The following is a 26,609-nucleotide window of genomic DNA, read 5'->3' as shown; positions in this document are numbered from 1 at the left end:
GTTTCTTTCCTCAAGTTCAGGCGGCTGTCCTCAGCACTGTGTGAAGCTCCCGGCACACACACCACTGCAGACTCAGGGCCCGGGGTCATTCTTGGGCAGAACTTGCTAGAACCGGGCCACCAGCACACAAAGGGGAAGGGTTGCCTGGAAGACCCGTCTCGGCAGTTACACACCCTCAGTGAGCGTATGATGGAGGACCGCCAGCCACCAGTCTCCCCATCCACATAGGCTCTGCACCCACCAACCCTGCCCACGGACGCACCCCCAGCCCACCTGACATGACACCCTGCCCATGGACGCACCCCTGGCCCACGGACGCACCCCCGGCCCACCCAACATGACACCCTATCCACGGACTCACCCCCGGCCCACCCGACACGACACCCTGCCCACGGACGCACCCCCAGCCCGCCTAACATGATCCACTCGTGGCTCACAAGCACATGAACCTGGCAGTCTCTCAGCTCTGCAGCTCCACACGGGGTTCCCCTGCCCTGAATCAACCTGTTGGCTCCATGCCTGGGAAACCTGCCACCTTTCTGTCTGCAAGGGCTCAGCTTAGACCAGCAGTTCTCAGCTGTAGTCACCCGACCAACAATGCAGGAGCCACCTGGGAACGCACCAAAACCGCAGCTGCTGTGCCCCCCACCCACTACTGAATCAGCAACTGGGGGGGGGGGGGGGCTGGGGGGCTCAGCCGTCTGAGCGACAGTAAGATTCCCTCGCGCCTGGGGCTGATAGTGTTTGTCCGACCAGCAGGGAGACGTCGGCTTGAACCCCTGAGTGGCCTCAGGAGGTTCCGGAAGCCAGGTCTGCGTGTTTCTCTTTGGTTAACCTTCTAGGATGACAGCTCTCCAAGGAGCCGGCTGTCACTCACTGAGCAACACACGCGGCTCCCAGGAACCACAGGCGCTAAAGACACTGCAGAAGCGCCCCCTAGCGAGGACTTTGAGATTAACACACACGTGGCCCTGGGGCCCTCGTAGGCAGGTCCCACCTCCAGGAGACATCAGGGCCGATACCATCCCCTTCGATCCACACAAGCAGGCCCTGCTGGGCTCCAGGGGGCAGGGGTCAAGGAGAGACCCCGAAAGTCTGACAACCAAATTAGAGTGGGGGCAATGCTGGCCCCCAAGGATGGGCAGCTCACTCTCCTGAAGGGTTTGAGTAAGACCTGTAGGTGTAGACAGGCTTACCCAGGCTTCCCAAGAGGTGGTAAATAAAAAGGGAGCAAAACGGGGCAGTCGGCAGGGGGTGGGGTGGGAGGGGTGGGAGGGGTGGGAGGGGTGGGAGGGACCCTGTGCCCCAGGGAGGCAGGGCCCTGAGCTCCTTCCACTCCTTCGTCCTGGAGGCAGCACCATGCCTCTGCCTGCCCACTGCCCAAGGTGGGAACAGTGCAGGCCCGGAGATGACGTCCGGCATCAGGGCACGGCACAGGGCACAGAGCCTCCCTGCATGGCTGGGGGCCCCATCAGGCTGATGAGGAAGAGAAGCTGAGCCCGAGCATCCCCAGGGAAAGGTAACCACACGTCCATGTCCAGCCACAGTGAGCTGCTTCCAGACACAGCCATGGGCAGATAACCCCTCCTCTAGTTTCCGAGAGTCCCTGTGCTGAGCACATCTACACTCTGATTTTACTTGCGTCTCCCTGGTCCCATCTCTCGATGGCCTCCTGGCTGACCTCACGTCCCCTCCGTGCCGCCAGCCTTCCATCCAGAGGGACCTTCTGAGAATAGTCACTCCTCTGAGCAGAACAGCACCAAGCTCTAGGTCTCCATGAAGCAGCCGGGCCACGCCCACACCTGTCACAGGTGTCCCGCTCCTGCCTCACCAGCTACCTGCCTTCCCCACACACCTGATTGACTCATGCTGCCCCTGAACACACCTGTCCAGGAGACCAGACGCATGGGCTCCACAGCACCTGGGAGCTGCTGCTCTGCCCGCAGCTGGTTCTGGCATCGTGTTTGTTCCCCTCCTGAACAAACAGGCCAATGCGCAGGGCAGGAATGAGAGCTCTGAACACGCGCTCAGATCTGCTTCCAGCTTCCTCTGTGTTTCTGGGCTTCACTCACCTGTCCTCCCCGGTCCCCCAACACGGATAGAAGTGGGCTGAGCCATGTGTCTGCTATGAGAAGCGTGTGGTGTGAGCCTGGAGCCCGGGCCAGGGGACGAGGAGCTGGGGCTCCAAGGCCCACCATGCGCATGTTGATGGGGTGCTGCCCTGTGACCCCGAGCCTGCCCCCTGCTCAGCTGGGTCACCTTCCAGGCACCGAGCACTCACCCCCTGGCACAGACTCGTCTCCTGAGAAACAGCCTGGGAGACACGAGAGCACAGAACTCAGGGCAGGACGCAGGGCAGACAAGGACATCGTGACACTTTATTTGTCTTGAAAAGTCACCATCCCCAAGTACACAATCGTCAACAATACTGTGGTTCATTTCTGAGGCCTGGAACAAGTGCATCAACTCCTCAGAGCCATGACACTCTGGTGACAAAGGGCCGCTTCCAGGAAGAACAGGACATGCCTGCTTCTCCAGAGGCCCTTCCCACCCTCAGGAGGGACTCGCAGTTTAATAGGAGGAGGAACTGATACCAGCATCAGAAACAGTCTCTTCTTGTTCACGTCCAGCATCTGGCTTCTAGGATGCAGTAAAACCTTCAGTACACAGCAACCTAAAAAGAAAACCCCATCAGAAAATGTTTAAATCAACACTCGCATACTCTGGGTCCTCTACCATGTACTTAGCATGCCAAGCACTAAGGTCATGCCAAGCCTGAGGTGGAGGCTACCTCTACTCGACTGGAGACATGGCCTGCTCAGCCCCCCTCACCGGAGAGCATCCTGGGTCCTGGCACCTGCCGCTCCCAGCGCAGGCAGACACCCCAGGCTCCAGAGGCTCCCTTTCAATAAATGAGCCAAACACAATGCCCAGTCCGCAATGACTGAAGCTGGCCAAATGCCCCAGAGGCAGAGGTCTTTTCAGAAATGTGTGTTACTAAGTCACATGATGGACACAGACTTTAAAACCATTGCTAAGCAGGGTCGAGAGTCCCAGGGACTCCTCCAGGAGCACAGACTCCCATTCAGCGGACAGACTTGCTTGTTCAGGGCTGAAGATGCAGACTGAAAACAGTGGTCAGCAGTGCATTCATGGACTACTTTAAAAACCTTGTTTTAAATGTAGTGGAGAAATCGTCCAAGCACCAGAATGATTTTTATTTTTTTGGTAAAATTATTCTTAATAAAAACAGACTCATTCAAACACTTCCAGTCTTTTGCATTAATGCACTTTCTGAAGGGATTACAGATTTTGTGCATGCTCTGAAAATGACCTCAGGACACTTTAGAGGAATTGGAGCGCCCCACTCAAGGGTGCTCAGCTGGCTGACCTAGTCTGGGAGGACTGACCAGGCTAAGGAGGGAGTGCTGACGGGACCACCTCAATGGTAGGACTGACCAGACCGGGCAGGGCTAACAGGAGCATCCTGCTGGTGATACTGGCAAGACTGGGGTGGGCGGGGCTGGCATTACCACCTCACAGGCAGGACTGCCCAGGCCGGCAGGGCGGCTGACCATCTCGCTGGCAGTAACAGGCGGCTCTGGGCACCTCCACCTGTCCAGTGCCCACCACCCAGGTCTCCAGCCCCAGACCTCGCTGCCCGGGTTTCCCAGGACATCTGTGAAGCAGAAGAGCTTGTTCCGTACGGGGCACAGGCCGCACCCCGACACAGTGGGGGGACTCTGTGATGTGGTGGCAGTGCGGGAGCGGGGGGGGGGGCTCTGAAAACAGAGGAGGCAGAAGAGCCCCCGGCCTTGAAGGAAAACAGCTTTTCTTAAAATTTTACTATTTTTGAAACAACAAAAAACAACTCACCGTTCCCAGGAGGCTGTGTGGCTCTGCTGAGGGTCAGGCTCAGACCCTCCACCTCCTGAGATCAGAGGCAGGCTCCATTCTGATTCTTCCCTCCAGGAGAGACTGGGGAGCCCGCACCAGCTGCTTGCGTTGGTTAAACTTGAGGTGATGAACGAAACAAGAGCGGACATTTCTGGTTTCAGTGATCATCCACAGAGTCCCCCAAACAGCGAGAAACGACCACATTATTGTTGGGGAAACAGTCACAGCACCCATTTTAAAACTTGTCACTACCCTTGTGGGTATTTTAGCAAATATTTCAGCTGAATAACATACTAGTATGATTAGACTGACATTAAATGTTAGCTTACATATGAATAAAGTTTATATATAAATGTTGCATTTTGCTCAAATAAGAAGTTTGAGCCATCATGGAAACAACCTGAGTGTTCATCGATGGATGAACAGATGAAATATGTATATGTACTATACATATAAAAAATATGTATTTATACATACACAGTGTATATATATACAATATACATACACACACATGATGGACTATTATTCAGCCACGGGAAAGAAAGAAATCCTGCTACTGTGACCGGAGGGCATTATGCTGAATGAAGTAAGTCAGACAGAGAATGACAAATATTGCACAGTATCACTTACGTTCAGAACAAAAACTAAGAAGTCAAACTTTTAGAAACACAGAGTTTCTACTGGGGGGTGGGGAAACAGCTGGTAAACAGGTCAGACCTTCAGCTCTGAGATGGAAAAGACTGAGGATCTAATTTAAGCAGATGATGACACTGTACCATACCACTGACGTTTGCTAAGAGACGATAACAAAAGTCCTCACCACCAACAACAAAAAACATGAATACTGAATATGTGAGGTGGTAGGTGTGTTACTACGATGTATCAAATCACCATAACACACACGTATCTCACAATTTTATATCAATTATACCTAAATAAAGCTGAACTAAAGAAGAAATCTGAGTCATACCAAATAATTTATTTCAATTTATTTTATTAAGTTTAATTTCACTTTTCAACATTTTTGATTGAAAATGACAAAATTAATATGTAAACAGTAACAGAACTGCAGCCTTCTGCCATTGTTGTGAATTTTTTTAGTTTCCAGATATGGAGATGAATGCAGTGACAAATGAAGAAAATTGTCTTTAATATAAGTGACCTGCAAAGAAAAGAAAAACATGGTTAGAAAATCTGCAGCACAGCCAGTGGCTTAGATCACAGGATGAGGGTCTGGGTGTCATATAGCCCATGATGCATTGAGGAAGTGGGAATCATTGTCGTAGAACCAAACGAGAAACATGCAGCAAACACAGTACTCCACTGTTTACAGTGATCTGATCACTGTGGTTGTCAAAGGAGAGGTGTTGACACATGGTAGGCTGGAGCCGAGGAAAATGATGGCTGCCCATGCTGCCACAAAGACCCAAGCTCTTGCTTTGCAGGATGGAGTGGGGATCTGAGGTCTCCAGATCTCTGGGGACCAGCTTGTCAACCGCAGGTCCAGGGTACATGGGCACCGTCAGCACAGGCGGCTCCCTCACCACTGGGCACCTGCACACACGGCCACCTGCCCTTGTAACCAGCCATCTGGTCCAGATAGAACGTCCGCTGTGAGCACCCACGGTGCCTATGAGCTTCCTAGAAGGTCCAATTCTGTCTCATTTTGTCTTTCTCATGGAGGCTCCAGCTAGGCCTGCAATGCTCACAGCTAGGAAGACCTAGTGACCTCACTGTTTGTTCACAGGCCCCATGCTCCTGCCTGGCCTTTCCTGACCCTCTGCTGCATCTTCTCCATCATCAGGTCAGTTAAGTTCAGTCACTCAGTCGTGTCTGACTCCTTGCGACCCCATGGACTGCAGCACACCAGGCCTGCCTGTCTATCGCCAACTCCTGGAGTTTATTCAAACTCATGTCCATTGAGTCAGTGATGCCATCCAACCATCTCATCCTCTGTTGTCCCCTTTTCCTCCTGCCTTCAGTCTTTCTCAGTATCAGGGTGTTTTCAAATGAGTTAGCTCTTCCCATCAGGTGAACAAAGTATTGGAATTTCAGCTTCAGCATCAGTCCTTCCAATGAATTTTCAGGGCTGATTTCCTTTAGGATGGACTGGTTGGATCTCCTTGCAGTCCAAAGGACTCTCAATAGTCTTCTCCAACACCACGGTTCAAAAGCATCAATTCTTGGGCACTCAACTTTCCTTATAGTCCAACTCTCACATCTATACATGACTACTGGAAAAACCACAGCTTTGACTAGACGGACCTTTGTTGGCAAAGTAATATCTCTGCTTTTTAATATGCTCTCTAGGTTAGTCATAGCTCTTCTTCCAAGGAGCAAGCATCTTTTAATTTCATGGCTGCAGTCACCATCCACAGTGATTTTGTTGGAACTCAAGAAAATAAAATCTGTCACTGCTTCCACTTTTTCCCTTTCTGTTTGCCATGAAGTGATGGGACCAGATGCCATGGTCTTAGTTTTCTGAATGTTGAGATTTAAGCCAACCTTTTCACTCTCCTCTTTCACCTTCATCAAGAGGCTTTTTAGTTTCTGTTCACTTTCTGCCGTAAGGGTGGTATCATCTGCGTATCTGAGGTTATTGGTATTTCTCCTGGCAATCTTGATTCCAGTTTGTGCTTCATCCAGTCTGCCATTTCACATGATATACTCGGCATATACTCTGCATGTACTCTGACTTCCCTGGTGGCTCAGATGGTAAAGCGTCTGCCTACAATCCAGGAGATTTGGGTTCGATCCCTGGGTCAGGAAGGTCTCCTGGAGAAGGAAATGGCAACCCACTCCAGAACTCTTACCTGAAAAACCCTATGGACAGAGGAGCCTGGTAGGCTACAGTTCATGGGGTCACAAAGAGTCGGACATGACTGAGTGACTTCACTTTCACTTTCACTCTGCATATAAGTTAAATAAGCAGGGTGATAATATACAGCCTTGATATACTTCTTTCCCAATTTAGAACCAGTCCACTGGTCCATGTCCAGTTCTAACTGTTGCTTCTTGACCTGTATACAGATTTCTCAGGAGGCAGGTCAGGCGGTTTGGTATTCCCATCTCTTGAAGAATTTTCCACAGTTTTTTGCGATCCACACAGTCAAAGGCTTTAGCATAATCAATAAAGGAGAAGTAGATGTTTTTCTGGAACTCTCTTGCTTTTTCTATGACCCAATGGATGTTGGCAATTTGATCTCTGGTTCCTCTGCCTTTTCTAAATCCAGCTTGAACATCTGGAAGTTCTCAGTTCACATACTATTGAAGCCTCACTTAAGATAATTTTGAGCATTACTTTGCTAGCACATGAGATGAGTGCAATTGTGTGGTAGTTCGAACATTCTCTACATTACCTTTGATTGAAATGAAAACTGACCTTTTTCTTTGAACTCCACGGACTGCAGCATACCAGGCTTCCCTGTCCTTCACTATCTCCTGGAGTTTGTTCAAACTCATGTCCATTGAGTTGGAGATACTATCGAACCATCTCATCCTCTGCCACCACTTTCTCCTCCTGCTCTCAATCTTTTCCAGGATCAGGGTCTTTTCCAATCAGATGGCCAAAGTATTGGAGCTTTAGCATCGGTCCTTCCTATGAATATGCAGGGTTAATTTCCTTTAGGATTGACTAGTTTGATCTCTGTGTTATCCAAGGGACTCTCAAGAGTCCTCTCAAGCACCACAATTCAAAAGCCTCAATTCTTCAGCACTCAGCCTTCTTTATGGTCCAACTCTCACATCCCTACATGACTACTGGAAAAACCGTAACTTTGACTATATGGACCTTTGTCGCAAAGTGATGTCTCTGCTTTTTAATATGCTGTCTGGGTTTATTATAGCTTTCCTTCCCAGGAGCAAGCATCTTTTAATTTCATGGCTGCAGTCACTGTCCAGTTTGTTGGAGCCCAAGAAAATAAAAATCTGTCCCTGCTTCCACTTTTTCCCCTTCTGTCTGCCATGAAGTCGTGGGACCAGATGCCATGATCTTAATTTTTCAATACTGAGTTTCAAGCCAGCTTTTCCACTTTCCTCCTTCACCTTCAACAACAGGCTCTTTAGGTCTTCTTCACTTTTTGCCATTAGATTGGTATCATCTGCATGCATATCTCAGGTTATTGATATTTCTCTTGGCAATCTTGATTCCAGCTTGTGATTTATCCAGCCCAGCATTTCTCATGATGTACTCTGCATAGAAGTTAAATATGCAGGGTGACAGTATACAGGCTTGTTTCAGCCCTTTCCCAGTTTTGAACCAGTCAGTTGTGCCACGTCCAGTTCTAACTGTTGCTTCTTGCTACATGTGCACATGTCCATACACGTTTATATTGATTTCTCCTCTCTGCTTGTGTATGTATATGTAAGTATATATAAATGGACACAGAGAGAGGAATGAACAGATTATCTGGAAAGAAGTAGAACCTTGTAAAATGTAAGGCCCTACATCACACACATAGCTTCGACATCCTGATTGAAAGGTTGTTGCTGAACCATGAAAGATGCCAGGATTCTTGGCCTCCGAAGGAGAAGAATTCAATCTGGGGCCAGAGATGAGGCTTGATTGCTTGGAGCTTTTGTGTAATGAAGTTTTATTAAAGTATAAAAGAGACACAGAAAGCTCCTGACATAGGCATCAGAAGGCGGCAGAAAGAATATCCCCCTGCTAGTCTTTAGATGGATGTTATATAGTCACTAGCAGTCTGTTAATGTAAGAAAGGAATGTCTCAAAACTCAGAATGGCGCCAGGCCCCTCACCCCCAAGATGCATTTTGAGATAATCTCAGTCATCCAGGGCCATAACACGATTGACTTGAATCTCCTAGAAAGGCAGATTACCATACAAACAGTTCCGTTTACATGGATTAGGAGAACAGTGTATAAGGATAACATACTGGTTTGTCAAGTCAGTTCTGAGCCTTTAGGCGAACTGATCCGAAGACAGAGTTTGGGGTAAATGGACAGTACATTAACATAGCTTAGGACAAACATTTCCATAAGAAAAATGTATTGATTAGCTCAAAATTTGAGAAAAGTTAAGTTCAGGTGGAACCAGCTGTCATTATGGCAACAGTATTTTAAGAGAAACCTCTTTTTAAATTGGTATAGAGAAGGGAAAAAATACATCACGAGTTTGTTTCCTCCTGCCACTGAAGAGAGAGATAAAAAATGTCTGACACTCGCAGCCTATCTCCTCCGCTTGGAGACCCCTGGGCTTCCTGCCTTTTACCCACTCAGGATCAAGGTGCTCACACTGGCCACTGATTCTCACATTCACCGTCTTGGGGGATGGGCAGGACCTCTTGACTGCTTCTCACCCCCAGGAGCAGCGTCTCGGGCAGCCCGTGTGTCACCTTGGACTCTCCTGTCTCTTCGGTCAGGGGAGCCCATTCATTCCCACAAAGACCCTATACCGCTCACGCTCCATGTGTCCATGGCTCCTCCATGCTGACAAGCTGTCCACGACAGTCTCAGGACCCTTCCCTAAAACCAGCAGTGACGGGGAGCTGGAGGAGGCTCCTGAGAAACTGAGAGTGGAGAGGGCAGTGTGACAAGACAGGAAGCACCGAGACCACACTGCAGGGAGGACAGAGCCGCCCCTCCTTATGCCCACAGCCCCGCGTGTCCTGACCCCGTGGTGGTCTGGAACTCACAGGCAGATGGGGGTGCCAGAGAATCCTGGACGAGAAGATCCTGGCTCCCTGACCTTTTCTCCATGGAAGAACACTCGGTAAAATCACTCGACACTAAGTATTTCTGAGTCTTAAGCTGAGTTACGAATTTAGCAAATTATTTTGACTCCTGAACTCCTTTTATCACATCAGTGGATGGTTTATCCAGGCCTCTGGCTGCCAACATGGGTTTCTGCCTGCCCATAACTTGTTAGTTTATAATTAGGGGAAAGCCACTCCAACGACTAGACCAAAGATGTTAGCTGAGCTCAGTAGACCCAACCCACAGACAACAGGGAGTCTCTGCTGACAGTCAGTAAGAGAACACCACAGGCCACAGGCCAAGTCCTATCTGTGTCTCAGGGAGCATTCCTGTCACCTAGAAATGAAATAGGTCACCTCAGCTCTGCTTCTGTCATTATTTCCCAAAATGTATTGTACTTTATGGCTGGCAGCTTCTGATCTTTCCTTGCCAGAAAATTAGGAAACCCCATGCACTGGGAGCCTCCTTGTGCTTCTAATATCAAGCACAACCACCTCTTCTCAATATTTAAGATGTCGTCCTTACTGGCTCCTTTTATTCAGGAATAAATTAATATTGAAATTAGTATCAATTGCTCTGTAAACACATGACCATCACAGGAACAAACTTCCAGGATAAACAAGCCCTTTGGTTTTCCATCCGAGCTCACAAGGCGCCGTGGGCAAGTTACCACACTTCTTCCTCCCAGTTTCTTCATCTGGGAGATGTGTGTAAGGACATCTTGTCTCAGTGGGAGACTGATTAATCTCTCTGTCTGCTCTCGGGGCTTCAGGGAGCAGCCTGTGATACAGGGTGAAGCAGGGTGGACCCTGGCCACGCTGGGCCAAACAGATACCCCTCTAAGGAACTTTAAATCTGCAGAGAGATTCTGTCCAGCTCCGGAGTGTGGACACACACGTGAGCCCAGAGCTGGAGGGCAGTGTGGACCAGCATCCAGGCCAGCCTCTCATTTTGCTGCAGACAGTGTGGGCGGGTTTTCCGCCCTTTAAGCCCTACAATTCCTAACACCAGTGACCAGACGTCCTGGTGTTGTCAGACCCCAATCACACTGTTACCGGGGTCCCTCTCACTCTCAAACACACCCTGACTTGGCCAATAAACTACACGGTCACGATCCCCAAGGCCTCGTCGCCCTGTTAGCTTCAGCACAGCATCAGGAGAGACAGTGTGTGTGGAAGGCTTCTGAAACCTGTTGGGCTGCAACAAGCAGGCTCTCACCAACTAGGGTAAGAGGCAGCAGGCTGCACTCAGAGCAGAAACCAGTACGTGCACATCCCCCTGGACCGCGCGGAGGCGCCGCCCGGCATCCGACCGCAGTGAGCAGAAGCAGTAGAACACAGCACACTGAGGGGAGAGAACATGACAAAATGTAAATTGCTCTCATCTCTAGAAGCACAATCACATCGAAGCCAAGTCTGTGAACCGTTCACAGAATCCACAGGAGAAGCAGCCGTGTTCCACAGAATAACTAAATCCTGGCATCAGTGACTCACCTTCAACCCAGAAGTGGTCTCCATTACCAGCTGAGGGCAGCAAACTCTTCTCGGTCCCCATCCACACGGGGGGGCCATACTCCAGACACAGGGAAACAGGGCTCTCTCCTGCTTGAGACTCTTGGTGGAATCTTGCATTGTGGAATTATCGCAATGGAGATGCTCCAGTCCGGGCACTTCTCAGCCTAGTGCAATTACCTCAAGATGCAGAACCATGATGGGGAGAGACGTCTGAGCTCCAAACAGCAGGAGGTGTGAGAGGCACCTGTGTGCACACGTGAAGAGGGACACGTGATACAGCACGCCTCCCAGGTACCATATGAAAAAGCTGTCTGTGTTCACTGTGAAAGACTAAGGCTTATATGACAGCAAGCATCTACAGTGGTTATGATGGCCTGTGACAGGTGCTCAGACGCTCCCTATAGAGGGGAGACAAGGACCATTTTACCAGGACTGACCTTCTCCGCTGCTTCCTCCATGACGTGAGGAGACCAGAGGGGGCCGGGCCAGTGCTCCCCAGAAGCGTGTCCACCAGCTCCCAGGTCCAGGGCTGCCCTGCGGACTGTCTTCAGTAACAGCTGCATCAGCTGCAGCTGCTCCTCGCTGCACGAGTCAGACGTATGGGTTTGCAAAGTAAATCCACAAAATGAGGCACCAAATAGTTCTTAACAGACAAGAAGTGGAAATCCCAAAGAGCAATGATGTTTGAATTGAAGTGACAGTTGAAATGGGTTTCCTTTGAATTAACAAAATATTTCTAAGAAAGAACAAGATCTAGAATTAAGTACCCAATGAAGATGAAAATCATGAACCATGTTTAAAAGTCACAGGTTACTAAATCAAGGAGTCTTCAGTTTGAGAGGAATTAACTTTAGTGTCTGCAGAGAGGCATGTGCGCTCACCACCTGGTATGTGCAGAACTGAAGGGGGCCTCGTGCCCCCAGACCTCGGTGGAGGGTGGGGTAGCCTGGCTGGACCTGATGGCAGAGACCACTCACAGAGCAGCCAGGAGCCAGCAGGCTGACTAATAAGACATCAAATCCTCAGCGGCCTTCAAAAAAATCATTTGTTCCTCAGGTCAAATCAACTGCCATAAAAAAGAACCACCACTATTGATTACACAGCCACCTCCCCAAAGTCTACAGAACTTTCTAATAAAATGGGAACTGGCATCTCCTGACATATGTTCTAAGTGGGCCTCAATTATAACAGGAAGTGAGTCGATTTTATTGAAGGACAGGAGGAATGAGAGGCGGCACAAGAACAGAACAGCATTGCCAGTAAATCCAGGAGCCAAGACCCAAAAAAACACAGGGAGGTGCAGATGACAAGACATTTCATAAAGGAGGCCCTTAGACCAAAACGAAGAAGAGGGTTTCCTGACACTGGGGCACCCGTCAGGGACCCCCCTCCATGCTGATGGCACATAGCACATAAACCCCCCGAAACATAAAGCGAGGTGTGGGATGCAGGCTCCCTGCCCAGGGTCTCGGGGGCCTGGCAGATGAGGACTGTGAGAAGCACCTGTCCCTGGGCGCCCACGGCCCTGCTCGCTGCCCCTCCTGCTCCTCTCGGCCCCTGGTCAGGGTGAGCAGTCGGCACCGGCCCCCTTGCACAGGAGGAGGGGCCCAGCGGAGCCCCTCGCCTGTACCAGATTGCCCTCAAAAGCCATCCAGGCAGTGCCTGAGGCTTGCGGCGGCTTTCCACCCTTCCCCAAACAGGGCAGCTGACTGCTGACAGCGGACGACGGCTCACCAACCATGCAGGCACAGCCTAGCTGTGCAGGACAGCCACGTCCACCACAGGGCAGGGACCCTACACATCGGCAGGACTTAAAGGCATGTCTTCAGTGTGTTCAATTGCATTTGAAATTATAGCAAATCAACAACAAAATACCATTTATGTGCAAACACTCACTTTGTTCCCTTTTCAAGAACACAATTTCTGAATAACATCTTATGAGAATATGACCATATTTCTGTTAAAATCCTATGATGCAACTGGTGTCAGTTCTCACATTAATAGATACTAGTTGTAAAATCAGTGTCAAAGAAAGCTGAAATAGTTTAATGTCTTCATAGAAACTAATTGCAATCAAATTTCCAAACGACCTTTTTAATTGAGAGACATTTACCTCTTTATCAAAACCTTGACCCTGAATTTCTTAAATGCTCCCTAATTAAAGAACAAATATGTCCAAAGGCAAAATAGATCAGGACCCTGCTTCACTGATCAATTTGGATGAAAAATGGAAAACACATTAAAACTTATTTGAGCCTGAAGTGTTACGTCATTTTCAGCCCACAACCTGAGAGCACCGCCTCAAAGCCGCTCTAACCTGAACCAGGAAAAGAACACATCAGCTCCTGAACAGAGGGAGCTTCCCACCAGAGAGGTAACGCCTCCTCCAACACCGAGCACCGAAGGACAGGTGCTACCCTGACCACTGTGGCGCATTTTGCCTTTTAAGTGCCTTTGCTATGGAGTTTGAGAAACAAAGTCTCGTGTTTCTGGGCTCAAAATTAACCAAACTGTTGTCCCCTAAAATCATGATTTTAGCTGAGACAAAATGTCTTGCCCCACGACCGAATCAGTCACCTTCCTGATGCTCCCCACACACGGAGGGTGGAGCGGCCAGCTCTGGGGTGCTTGCTGCCTGCACCACAGACACCCGCAGAGAACATGCCTGCACCTGATCCTTTACAGTGGTCCCCGCATACCTGGAGCCACCCTGACCGCATGGCTCCAGGTCCTTAGGTCCAGCAACGGATGAAGGAAGTGTTTGTCTTTATAACTGGAGAGAGGGGAGAGCATAATAGATGCACGGACCTGGGAAAGCTGACGCCTGGGTCCTCCTGCAAATGACGCCTGCCTCCCAGGGACCACAGCAGCAGAGACGGTGGTGAGCACCCACGACGGACCAGGCCCTTAGACACAGGATGCCCACGCAAAACGCATGTCATAAAGGCAGCTTTCTCTTCAGAAACAGCATCACAGGCTGGTTTTCTGCCCAACTTCTCTTTGACTTCAATTGCGCTCCATTAAAACCTAAGTCCTAGGACTCACGCCAGCAGTCAAACTTTTAAACCACTTTCCCAGAAAATATCTGTGACACCAAATTCCAGGATGGGAACTCGCTAAGAATGTGAGGTGTGCCATGCCGACCAGGTGAGTGGTGCTCCTCCAGGACAGGCAGGGGCCCAGGCGCTGGGCGGGCTGCCCCACAGGCTGGGGGTGCTGGGCCTCTGGCCTCCTCTGCGCTGTGACCCCCGAGTGGGAAGCACGGGGCCGGGCTCACTGCATGCCCGCAGGCTGACCACAGTCCCCTCGGAGCGCACGCCGTCACCCGTTAGGGAAGCAGCAGAAAGGGCGCCCAATGATGGCGCCATTGGCTGCTTTCAGCATGTGGGCTCTGACTCTGCGGACATGCCGGGTTTCCTGGAGGGTTACAGACCCGTGGGGGGTCCAGGGGCACAGAGTGCCCAGTGTGCTCCCACCAAGGCTGCCCCTGAGCCCCCGCCTTGTCCAGCCAGGCCACCCCAGACCCGGGAGACCGCCCTGCCCGTGGCTTCCCGCAGGGAGGTCTGGGTCAGCCCCCCACAATCGGGACCCACGCCCCGGCGGCGCCTCTGAACCGTCTCCCTGTGCTGTGCCCGTGAGTCTCAGTCACTGTGTGACACCCATGTTCTGACACACTTGGAGGATACTGGACATCATGACACTGTTCTGACGGCGTGACAAGCAGGTACAAGGCTGTGTCGAGCAGCTCTTACAAAACAGGGCAGAGTCTGATGGAGGGTGGGCTATACTTTGCTGGTATAACATAAACCCAACATTGAAGAAGCTTCTGCACTTAAAGGAAAATGTTCATAAATTCATAAGAAAGTGAAATTAGGTCAGCAGTTAGCTCTGTTCTCTGATGGACCCAGAGGCTCGATGGGAGAGTGTGAATACAGCCTGACTGCCCCACACGAGGAGCTGTCAGACCACCTAAGACTCCCAGTGTTCCAGAGCACACACTGGAGTCCAAAGCCCTCCTTCAACCTCTGTGAGCTCCACACCAACACCAAAATCACACACGTACTTGACAAGCTAGACTTCATCTACTTTATATTGTAAAAAGAATCCAAAAATGCAAATTAAAGCAATAATGAAATGTCACTTTAGCTTATCAGATTTATGAAGATAAAGCACAAAATTTAAATCACCAAATGCTGGCTACGCGGCTATGAAGGTGTTTGCCAGTGGTGATATAAAGTTGCATGGGCCCTGAGGAATGCAGCTTGGAGACACATAGCAAGAGTCTAAAACAGGCATATATTGTAAGCCAGCAGTTTCATTTCTAGGAACAATTCTAGGGAAATTTTAATTAGAACAGGAAATTTTAAAATTATGTTTTCATTTTAACACTAAAAGCCAAAGGATCAGAAACAACCTAAATGTCACGTCTGTTCTGATGTGCGTTAGACACTTCATGCCAGGCACCACACATGTAAAAGTGGGTATAAAAGACTGAAGTAAATACATTTCTGGTTCTGATAAATTTATAATTGGAGAGAGGGATGAGCACAGCAAAATAAAAATATAATTTCACTAAAACATGATGATAAAGACACAGTTGAGAAAGGGTCTGGGAACGCCTCTTGACAGAATGTTATGTAATCATTAACCCAGTGGTTCCACTTAGAACCCAGCTGCCACGTGGCAAAGCCAAGCCTCATGGGTGGTGACATGGAACAGACACAGCCCTCAATGACTGGCTGGCTGATGGCAGCGCCACTGCGGCCCTGGGGTGGACCTCTGGCCCCTCTGCCCTGACCACAGCCCCCAGTCACACACAGAGAGCCACCCACCTGAGCCAGGTGGCCCTCAGTCCCTGGAAATGACTGCTGCTTCTAGTTGCTGAAGTGGCTTGTCACACAGTCACAGAAACCAAACAAGATGGATTTGCTAGAGATCCAGCCTTTGGAAAGTGCTGCTCACAGTGGTGGCCTACTCCCCAGGCCTTGGGATGTCCCCCATCGCATTGTGGGGTGAAGCAGGGGTCACTCAGGGCAGGTCGGCTCACCCAGGCTGCAAGGCTCTGTCCAGCCCTGCCAGACAGCAGGCTGGCGTCCAGGTCACAGCAGAAGCCCTGGAGGCGCACAGAACCGCTGCAGGGCCACAGCAGCCTGGGTCACTGGGAGGCCCCAGCCCTGTGGACCCTGCAACCTCGTCCCCACCACGCAGCCCTTCCCCATCACTTGTCACAGCTCCCTGAGGCCATCTCTTCCCATCAGCCACCCTCCCTGTGTCCTTCACAATTTCTTGTTCTCATTCTGGTTTGTCCTTTCTTGTCCCTTTACGGAATAACAAAAGACTAGGGAATCCTGGGACCGCTGCCCTCAGGAACCAGACTCGGCTCCTGGCTGTCGTCAGAGCCAGCCTGTGGGGACCAAACCCCACACTCATGTGTCAGGAAGGGAAACCAGACACGTCACCTGGTTCCGGCCTTGTCGACCTTCCAGGCACCTGCCTCCAGGCCGCGCAGACAGGCGTTGTTCTGTAAGTGACTGTTGAGTAATTTTTCCTGATTATTGGCCCCACTCAAACCTGGTCTTCTTTCAGAGCTTGACTCTCTTAACAGTGAGTTATTAATTTCATGTAGACAATTTTCTCAGCATGGGTTTAGTTAAACATGTTAACTGTAGCCATTTCAATAGGACTTCTTTCTCCTTAATTATAGCATGAGGTCATAGGACCCTGAGGAACTACTGAAAATGTTCTCCGCAAACCAGCTAGAAAGATAGTTCTTGTTTATCGCTGTCTTTCCTCAAATGCAGGGACACACTGAAGAGCTCCAGGTTCCAACTGCTGAGGACATAATTCTAGACTCACCCCATGTTAACTCTGCAGCCAAATCTGACCCCTTGAACTCAAGACTCCCCATCTGTAAAACAAGTAGTAACAGCAGCCACTGCAGACACACAGACGGGGCTGAGAAAACCTACAAGGACAAATGGGAAGTGCAGTACCTACCACGCAGGGAAGCGAGCACCTTGCTGAACGAGGTCGGTTGTCTTAGCATCCTTGTCTAAGTTCAAACAAATCTCTGCATCCATCACTTTCCAACCAAGGCCATCGCCGAGCCCAGGAGCTCATGCAGTGACCTTCCCACCCTTCCAGCCTGCACCTGTCAAGTCCCAAATCACAAGATTGTGCCCTTGCTTCCTGGTCTTGAAACAGCAACAAAAATCGTGCGGGGAGATTTTAGATTTGTACATATTCTAGGGAAATACAGAAAAAGATTGCTAGCTGCCAAACTCATGAACCCTAGTAACTTCTAGAGCTTCAACATTACTTTGAACTATAGCTAAGACAAAACAGCCATGCCTTAATTAATTCTAAAATATTATTTGTTTTATCTGTAAAAACCGTCTGTTTTTTTTTTCTTTTTTGTCTCTACAACTTACTTTCAATACACTTAACTCAAAAGTTTAAGTATCAGAGTGCTTTATAAACAGAAGCACTTTGATCAACAATGATATAATGTAATAAATAATAGATGAAAAACCTGAAAATTTTTGTAAATGTTATTTAAATACTTTGTTGTTGAAGGTTGGCCTAAAAATGATAAACATTAGAAAAAATAACATTAAATTGTATTTCTGATCAAAAATCACCCAGCAGGCTTCTGGGCCAAAAAGTGGAGAAAAGCCATGCCCAGCATATCTGTCTTTTAATCATAACAAGCTGAGAAGAGGTAACAGCAAAATCACTCCCTCCCTCCCAGAGAACTGTAGAGGTCATAACCCCAGCTGAGAATTAAAATAGCAGCATCGCGAAACCTAGAAGTCAGGCAGGACTAGCAGCTGTCAAAGCAGACACATATCAAAGAAAATCTTTGACATAGAAGATCTGAGACAATCATACTGAAATCAAAGGAGCAGGGAGTGAGATTGGGAAAGTTAGAGAACAGATAACAGTATGAAAAAGACGATTCAGTATAAGGACAACTGGCTGGTTAGGGAGGAAGATGTGTCAAATGATACCAAGTGGAACAGAAACAAACAGGAAACAAAATAACCTCAGAGACATGATAGAAGGAAGGATCTATGACATAAACAGAGTACTGAAAACCACAACTAGGAATATGACACAGGATTTTAAACACATTTCAAAAAAAAAATAAACACATTTCAGAATTAACAGATACCAAGAAATATCTCTCATAAGTAAGGACTAAGTAGCAGTATTTTTAAGATCTCAATCACACAGGCATAAAGCAGAGGATGAAATTAACCTGGAGTGACACATCCTAGGGGCTCTACAGGTAACTGTGACCCACGGACACTACACGAGCTAGGTCATCCCTTAGGTGGAAGCAAGGCACGTGGCCTCCCCACGTATGAACAGCGCAGAAATGTGGGGCTCATGTGCCTTCCTGGGACAGGGAGTCATGATGAAATCCAGCCCCCAAAAGAGCCAGAGGGAAATCATGGTATGAGGATCACTGTAACACTTCTGCCAGAAAACAACAGCGCAGAAGACTAGGAGCTAGCACTAAAGGAAAGGAAGTGTGTGATCCAAGAATTTATGTTCAGCCAAGCTTTACTTTGAGACTAAGGGCAAAAGACAGGCATTCTCATCCAGAAAGAAAAATCAGAAAATAAATGCCCATGGCCCATGTTGAAAAGAACCAACTGATAACAAAATTAACCAACCAAGAGATCAAAACACAGAAGTCAAGTTGGAAAAGCCTCAATCAAAGGAGTGGCAGGTGGGTGTTGAGCCCACACCAGTGGCTAAAAGAAGCCTCCGCAGAGGTCGGATTCCCTGGTGTAGACACTATAGACCCTGCCCAACAGACTACATGTGTGTGTGTGTATACACATGTATGTTTGTATATGCACACACCTGTACTTAAATTCCTGTGGTAGAGCAGAGAATGCAGGGGGAAATATATAAATACTATTTTCATATTTTGAAGCTCTTTTTCAATTTTTTTCTTTTTTAATTCTTACAAGGTCTCTTAAGGAATGGTCTATTTGGATAAAGAAATATTTATGTGACACACAGTAATGATTTCAGTTTCACATCAGTTTATCAATTCTATTAAATCAAATGATTACATTTTCCATTTTGAAAAACACTCTGTGGACTATGACCCCACTGATAATAGTATTCCTAAAGTTTTCCCTGTAATAGACTTGCTGTCTCATGATACTTATCCTGAGTGGCAGGAGTTTTGATGATCATATGCTATCTTCTTTTAGTTTTCCATATAGGTTCAATGTCTTAAAATGCATACTGCTTTTCATCTTAAAAAAGAGATAAACTAAAAAGAAACAAAAAACTATATCAAGTAAAAATATACAGATTTCCCAGATGTTTGTAACAGTACCTTTACATTTATTTTGTAATTTTCATGAACTCATTACAATATTTGGATTCACTTTTCATGTGAACTGATGAGGATTCATCTTTCAATCTGAAAAAAGCAGGATGCTTTTAAGTCAACTTAGAAACCGAGCTGAGTCAGTAGCTAAGTCATGAGATATAATCCTACTACTCTGAATTGTACTACGTTTTCAGTTAACTTTCACACAATGAATGAAAGTCCATCACGCGCACACTGCACTTTAACCACTCTCCCACTGCTGGAGAGCACAGCTATTAGTAACTTTGAACAAAGATTCTCATCTACGTCAAATATTATTGTCTTTGGATAGGCTCCTGGTCCATGAAGGAGTCCAAAAAGGAATCCTGGGAATGACATAAAATGCTATCACTCATGGGAAGGTGAACTTCAATCCACACATGCAAGTTCCAGGAGGCTTGTTTCAAAAGAAATCAGCTAGAGTAACAGGTAACTCAGACTCGGGACTTTCATCACTTCACTGTAAACTGTGCTGACAATCAACACAGGCTGGGGTCAGAATGTCCCAGTAAATGACTGTTCAACACGAGTTACAATGCACTCATGGAGACTCAGTTTCAAACTGGATCTTTTACACACAAGCTATTTTCAGAAGACTTGAACATAGGAAACCTTCTGCAAAGATGCGTCTCTGCTTGAAGGATAACAAACCGTGTCGTGTATCATCAGGGCACTTCCTAACAACAGCCAGACTTGTTCGCACAAGGCATCTTGTTCATGTGTCCAATGGCAGGTATGACCTTGCACCTAATCCCAGACGCTTGCAGAGTTCCCCCAGCACTGGACCCTCACAGCCCAGGACACCCAGTCTTCATCTGCTGCTGTTCAGAGACGAGCTTTGAAGAAGCGGGTCTCAAACCCCTGTCAGAGTTGCTACTTCTTATCTGTTCCCATGGTGACCACAGGACCCCTGAGGAGAGGTCTACACTCTTCAGAGCAGCATGCGCTGTCTCCCCAGAGCAACCTGGGGTATTGCTGGGGGGTGACTGGCAGGTGGCAGTCCACTGTGGTCCTCCGTCTCAAAGCCAAAGAGAACTAAGTTCCTCCCCCTGAAGTCCAATGGCCTCTTGACCTGCCGGCCTCCCCACCAGGCGCCCTCAGCACTGCAGACAGCAGGGCGAACTCGGAACGCTCTCAAGGCTGCGTGTGCTGGTGATTTCCTCTGGGTCCAGCTCCAGAGTTTCCAGCAGCAGTGGGTCTGCCTCTGCCTCTTTGGAGCAATTCTAAAAAGGGAGGAGACAGTTGTGCTGGGAGCCGAGGGCCACCTCCACGGGCAACAGCAGGAGAAAACGAAGTCCCATCTTTCATGCACTGGAGAAGGAAATGGGAACCCACTCCAGTGTTCTTGCCTGGAGAATCCCAGGGACGGCGGAGCCTGGTGGGCTGCCGTCTATGGGGTAGCACAGAATTGGACACGACTGAAGCGACTTAGCAGCAGCAGCAGCAGCATCTTGCCCGGGTCTTCCAAATCGTCCAGCCCACCTCTAAGGCAGCAACTCTGACTCTCCGGGCAGACAACATAGTGCTTACTGCTCCCCAGATACATGTTTCTACTGCTACCACTCCAAAAAATAAGGATCATCAAGCCAGGCTGAGCTGAGCTGACAGCACATCACTCATGCATTTGAAAAGTGACTGGAGTTATCTTCGTATTTTCCTAGTTTGTAAACAGCTACTGCTGCCTCGTTTCCAGTGTTGGTTTCTGTTTTACCAGCCACCTTCCACCTTCAGCAGAAACAGATGCCAGCTGTTTCCTTTAGGGGGAGAGACGGGGTTGTTCTGGTAACATGAGCGGTGTAGCGAGCGGTACAGGACTAACATCTGGACTACACATTCCATTGGAAAAAGCCAGGCATACAAATAATGGGAATACTAAAATTCAGCAGTGCAAACTACAAGAAGAAAAGCTTCGTTACACTATAATAGACATAATTTACCACTGTAGGACATACTAATCATAGTGAAGTCACTCAGTTGTGTCCAACTCTTTGTGACCCCATGGACTGTAGTCTACCAGGCTCCTCCATCCATGGGATTTTCCTGGCAGGAATACTAGAGTGGGTTGCCATTTCCTTCTCCAAAATCATAATTAGTTGGAAATATTGTTAAAGAGGTAAAAAGAGGTAATCACAAAATTACTATAAAATTTATTCAACAAGAAACGTTTCAAACAGTTGCAGATGCATCTTAACTTCTTAAAATCAAAATACTAACGTGTCAGAGAAACAGCAGAACTTCGTATGGGCACTGTCCATAGCCCACCTGTACCTGTTACTCCCAGAAACCAGTACTTACACAGGTAAAGCTGAGTTTTCATATTAACCTAGTACTCTCCATTTATTCAGTCACTCAGAGACATGTTTGTGGCCTTTGAGGTCAATACGTTGAACAAAACAGCATCAGAATCTATCTCAGTAGCTGGAGAAATAACACATTTCTGTTTCAGGTTCTAAATACGTGACACAATCTGGGTGAAACCAACCACATCGTCTGACTGGTTTTAAACTTCCTATTTCCTAAGTCATTAAAGCACCACGCACTCAAAGCTAGGATACACTGGAGGTCTCTAGGCTGCAGCGGGATGGCTTTCCGTGTCTGTCCCACCCCTCGCACGTGGGAACCCACTTCTCTACCAGACTGAGCCGTCCGAGCCACTGCCACTTCAGTCAGCCCAGCGCCCCGGGCTTTGCTTCACACGGACCATCAGCTTGGGGGCAAATGCACTTTAAAAGGGGTGGGGGGCATGTTCCCCCGAAACCCACACTTGCCAACTCTGCTCTGGGAGAAAGCTCAGGCTTCGAAACCACACAAGTCAGATGGGATCACACCCATGAGGAAACCAGGGTCTTTTAGTAGACTTTCAGAAATACAGCATTACTAAAAACCACCGCTTTGAGGTGCAGCTCAAACAGTTTCTGGTGACTTCCCCAGAGTCTCCAGCAATAACTGGCAATGACATTGTTGCTAATTATTGAAACCAACTACACCCCGGTCCGGAGAAGGCAATGGCAACCCACTGCAGTACTCTTGCCTGGAAAATTCCATGGATGGAGGAGCCTGGTAGGCTGCAGTCCATAGGGTTGCACAGAGTCGGATGCGACTGAGTGACTTCACTTTCACTTTTCACTTTCATGCATTGGAGAAGGAAATGGCGACCCACTCCAGTGTTCTTGCCTAGAGAATCTCAGGGACGGGGGAGCCTGGTGGGCTGCCATCTATGGGGTCGCCCAGAGTCGGACACAACTGAAGCAACTTAGCAGCAGCTGCAGCAGCGCACCCCAGCCACTGACATCTGGTGCTGCCACAGCGTGGAGACCAAAGGCACCAATGAGGGCCTCTCGCCATCTGGGCTAAATCCGCCCCAAAAGCCACACGTCAACAGGGAAACCACCGGACCCACCCACTGCTCAGAGCTAGGTCTCCAGGGCCTTGGGTAACACTACGGGCTCTGTGTTGGGTCATCTAAGGCACCAGAAAGACCCTCACAACAGAAGCAAGCAAAGGAAATGCCAGTCAGCTTTCTGAGCTGGGGTCTGAAATTCCCTATGTAGAGAACTGTTCTTTGAGCATGTTAAAATATAAGCATTCCTGAGAGGCCTACAAGTGGATGCCCACAGACTCTAGGGGCACGTTTCAGGAATTTTCATGTAGAAGGTGATTAATCAAGGGAAAAGGTTGCCAGCGGCTGGGGAAGGGGTGAGAAGATTCTGGACAGAGAGCTCAAACTTCCAGCCAGAGACACAGGAGCTCTGGGGACATGATTCTGAGCGTGGTTCCCATGGTTAACGTTCTTGTGATTTGCTAAGAGGGTGGATCTCAAATGTTCTCACCACAAGTGAGTCTGTGAGATGCAGCGTGTGTTAACTGACCTACTGTTACACTCACTTTGCAGTAAAGGTATCATAGCATCATGTTACATATCCTGAACTTGCACAGTGTTTCATATCAATTATATACAAACCAAGCTGGAAAAATTAAAATAAAATATAAGAAGAAAGGATATATTTCATATATTAGCAATAGGAAAAGAAAGTCTGGGCAAGAGGTGACCAGAACCCTCAGCCACCTGCACACTCCCAAGGGTAGGTAGACAGCAGGGACTCCAGAATGGGCAGGGGACGTCAAGACAATTCCAATGCAAACACATGAGGAAGGGTCCCTGGGCTGGAGGACTCAGGTACCAAGATAGCCAACATCATGATACAAACAGAACAGTGGAAATTGAGAAAAACACAACAATAAAAAGGAAGGAAGCACCAACACAGTAACAGCCTGGAAGACTCTCAAACAGGAAGGTGACTGGAAGAAAGTTAACACACAATCCCCCTGAGGGTGATCTAGTCACCTGAAATCTGACAGCGGGGACAAGACCACAGGGATGCAATTAGAGCAATGTTTGCCTGAGAATGGGTTGGGGGCGTGCTGACTGCAAGGGCCTCAAAGGACTTGCTGATGAAAAAGGGCATCCCTCACAACTCATCACACTGTCCAGTTAAAGCCATATTTTATTACCTGTAAGTTATAATCCAGTTACTCTTAAAAGCATTAGAAAAATAATTGCTAAAAGAATTAGTTTTAAAATGGCAAAAGCACCTTGTTACAAAAGATTTCCTTCAAAGCTCCTCTGCTGAGGATCAGCAGGAGACCACAGGAGGCCTCCTTCCTGAACACCCAAATCCAGCAACACTACCAGCTGTCTAGTGCAATTAAACTAAACCTGAAAGTTTAAACTAAGCCAATTCCTGAGCAGAGGCGACCACGCACCTGTGCCGGGCTCCGACAGAGGAAGGCCGCTGTGCGCATCCCTCTGTAGCGCCGCACATGCAACGTTCAGATCCTTCCGCCCATGGACAGTCAAGTCAGATGGCCGATGTTACCTCCTGTTTGTACGGGACTAGATTCTGGGAACAGAGGGGCGAGTGAGAGCTCCAGTGGAAGGCGTGGGGGGGAGCAGAGCTCAGGCCGAGGGTGGAACAGAAGTGAGGAAAGTAGACGGGATGGAAACAGGGAAGAAGTGGGGAGGGAGGGATCATGGCTGAAAATGAGAGATTTCCAAGGAATTTGTAGACATTCTATTGTGCTGCCAAAGAAAGTTTAAATTAAGAAGAAGAAATCACACTTCTTGTCCTTCATGTGAAATGAATAGCTAAGGAAACAGTAGTCAGGTAATAAAAGAATTGTAGGCTGAGCATTAGCCCAAGCTTTGGAGACAAGAATGAAAAATTATACTTTGTCAGGAGATTTCAGGGCTTTAGTTTGCAGATACTGATACATCTAGGTTTCACAGAGATCCTGAAGCTAAAAGCTACATTCTTTTTAAATACACACATTTATATAAAATTCCAGTATGCATTTGAGAGTGATGTGGTACCTACTGCTTGGTCTGAATCCTAAAGGGCACCTTATACATGAGAATATTTAGGGAGAGGAAATATATTCCTCGTAAGAGCCCTACAATTTAGTACTGACAGGGTGACTGAGGAGATCGAAGGTAAGGTGCACTCATGAGACCCAACTCCAGGAGCCCCGAGGCTGAGACTGGGCCGGAAGTGTTTCTGACCCATGTCACCGGCCTGCAGCTGAGCAGGCCCTCGCCCGGGGGTGCTGCGCCACTGCTGACAGTGCGTGTGAGCAGGGAACGGGCAGCTCAACAACCGAGGCTCTCCTCACCACTTCCTGTCCGCATGTGGCAGCACTTTCAAGTAAACCTGAGACCTGCTGCAATTGTATCTACCTACAAATGAAGCAAGGCCTGCCGTCCACTCGGACTGGTCTCCAGCTTCTGGTAGAAGAGCTCAGGGCAGCGCCACGGGAGAGGCAAGGCTCCCTCGAGCTACAGAGACCAGGGGGCCTCCCAGCACAGACAGCTCGTCCTGGGGGCGGCTGGCCGGGTTTCCAGGGCAACCACAATGACAGATGACGGAGGCCGCCAGGGCATCCAGCAGGTTTTAGAGCAACAGATTTGCTTCCTCCTGTGGGGTCACTGATGAGTTGAACTCTTTTTTAACCTTTTTTTTTTTTTTAGCAGAGTTATAGTTAGCATACAATGTTATATTAGTTTCAGGGATAGAACACAGTAATTTGATATTTTTACACCTTATGAAATAATCACCACAGTCGCACCAGCCACCACCTGTCACCATACAGACTTGCTACAACCCCACTGACTGCGCTCCCTATATGTGTGTCACTCCCCATGACGTGAGTTTTTACAGCATCAAGTTTACAAACAAGAAACAGAGACAGACTCACTGATACTGAGAACAAACCGATGGTTACGGGGTGGGAGATGGGAACAGAGGCCACAGGCTAGGATTTGAGCAGCACAGCGGCAGGTCAGAAAACGCCCCTGCACCAAGGGGTTGGCAGATCCAGGCAGGGTCAGCTGTGGGCCATGCCGCCCAGTCCTCAGGAGACGTCAGGGCACCTAGACAGACGCCCTCCCCCTAGGCATCCGCGACGCCCGAGAGCACAAGGGCCACCAGTCACCACGTCTGCAGCGGGGAGAGGGCAGGAAGGACCGGAAGGCAGCAACTGTTCAAGGAAGTGAGGAAGAAGACCCAGCTGGTGGAGGCACGAGAAAAAATCAAAATGTGAACCGATTTTTCCAGAAATTTGCTCATGACTTGAAACTTCCTCATCTTGGGCACAGATGGAATTAAACCACAAGTAGACCATCTGACACAGTACAGAGAGCGGATGCCTGGCGGGCGTGAGGCCCTCCGCTTCCACGCCCTGTGGTTCTTCTTCCAAACCGGACCATCCACAAAGCTGTGTGTGGGGTTGGAAGGGCCTCTTTCTCTACCTCTCAGCATCTGGGAAGGAGTTCCAGTTGTAATTGTCCCTTGAAGTAAGAAAGTACAATTGATGCAGCATTTACGACTATGTGACAGCAGGTAAACCACGTACGCTGAGGTACTAAAATATCCAACTCACATTTAACTCACATTTCTGTCAGCCTTGGGATCCCCAAAGACATGTGACTGACAAGGCCAGCACCTCAACCAGCTCAGCTGTGCAGAGCCTCCAGCAGACTTTTCTCTCCACCAGCAATGGTCCCCACTGGACAACCCACGAGACACAGC

At 48.6% G+C, this 26,609-nt stretch overlaps 1 protein-coding gene and 1 long non-coding RNA gene across 5 annotated transcripts in view; both read right to left on the bottom strand.

The window, feature by feature from the left end:
- DLGAP2 (DLG associated protein 2) overlaps positions 1–26,609 on the bottom strand; it is a 645,672-nt gene that overhangs the window by 395,781 nt on the left and 223,282 nt on the right. The window lies entirely within an intron of this gene.
- On the bottom strand, positions 1,292–26,609 carry LOC139180230 (uncharacterized). The gene is made up of 3 exons (XR_011564566.1): positions 11,564–26,609; positions 11,106–11,370; positions 1,292–5,059 (listed from the first exon to the last, which is right to left on the bottom strand). It is a non-coding gene; the product is annotated as an uncharacterized lncRNA (long non-coding RNA).

Source organism: Bos indicus, chromosome 27 (assembly GCF_029378745.1).
Source record: "Bos indicus isolate NIAB-ARS_2022 breed Sahiwal x Tharparkar chromosome 27, NIAB-ARS_B.indTharparkar_mat_pri_1.0, whole genome shotgun sequence".
NCBI lineage: Eukaryota > Metazoa > Chordata > Mammalia > Artiodactyla > Bovidae > Bos > Bos indicus.
This window is presented reverse-complemented; position numbering and strand designations above follow the sequence as displayed.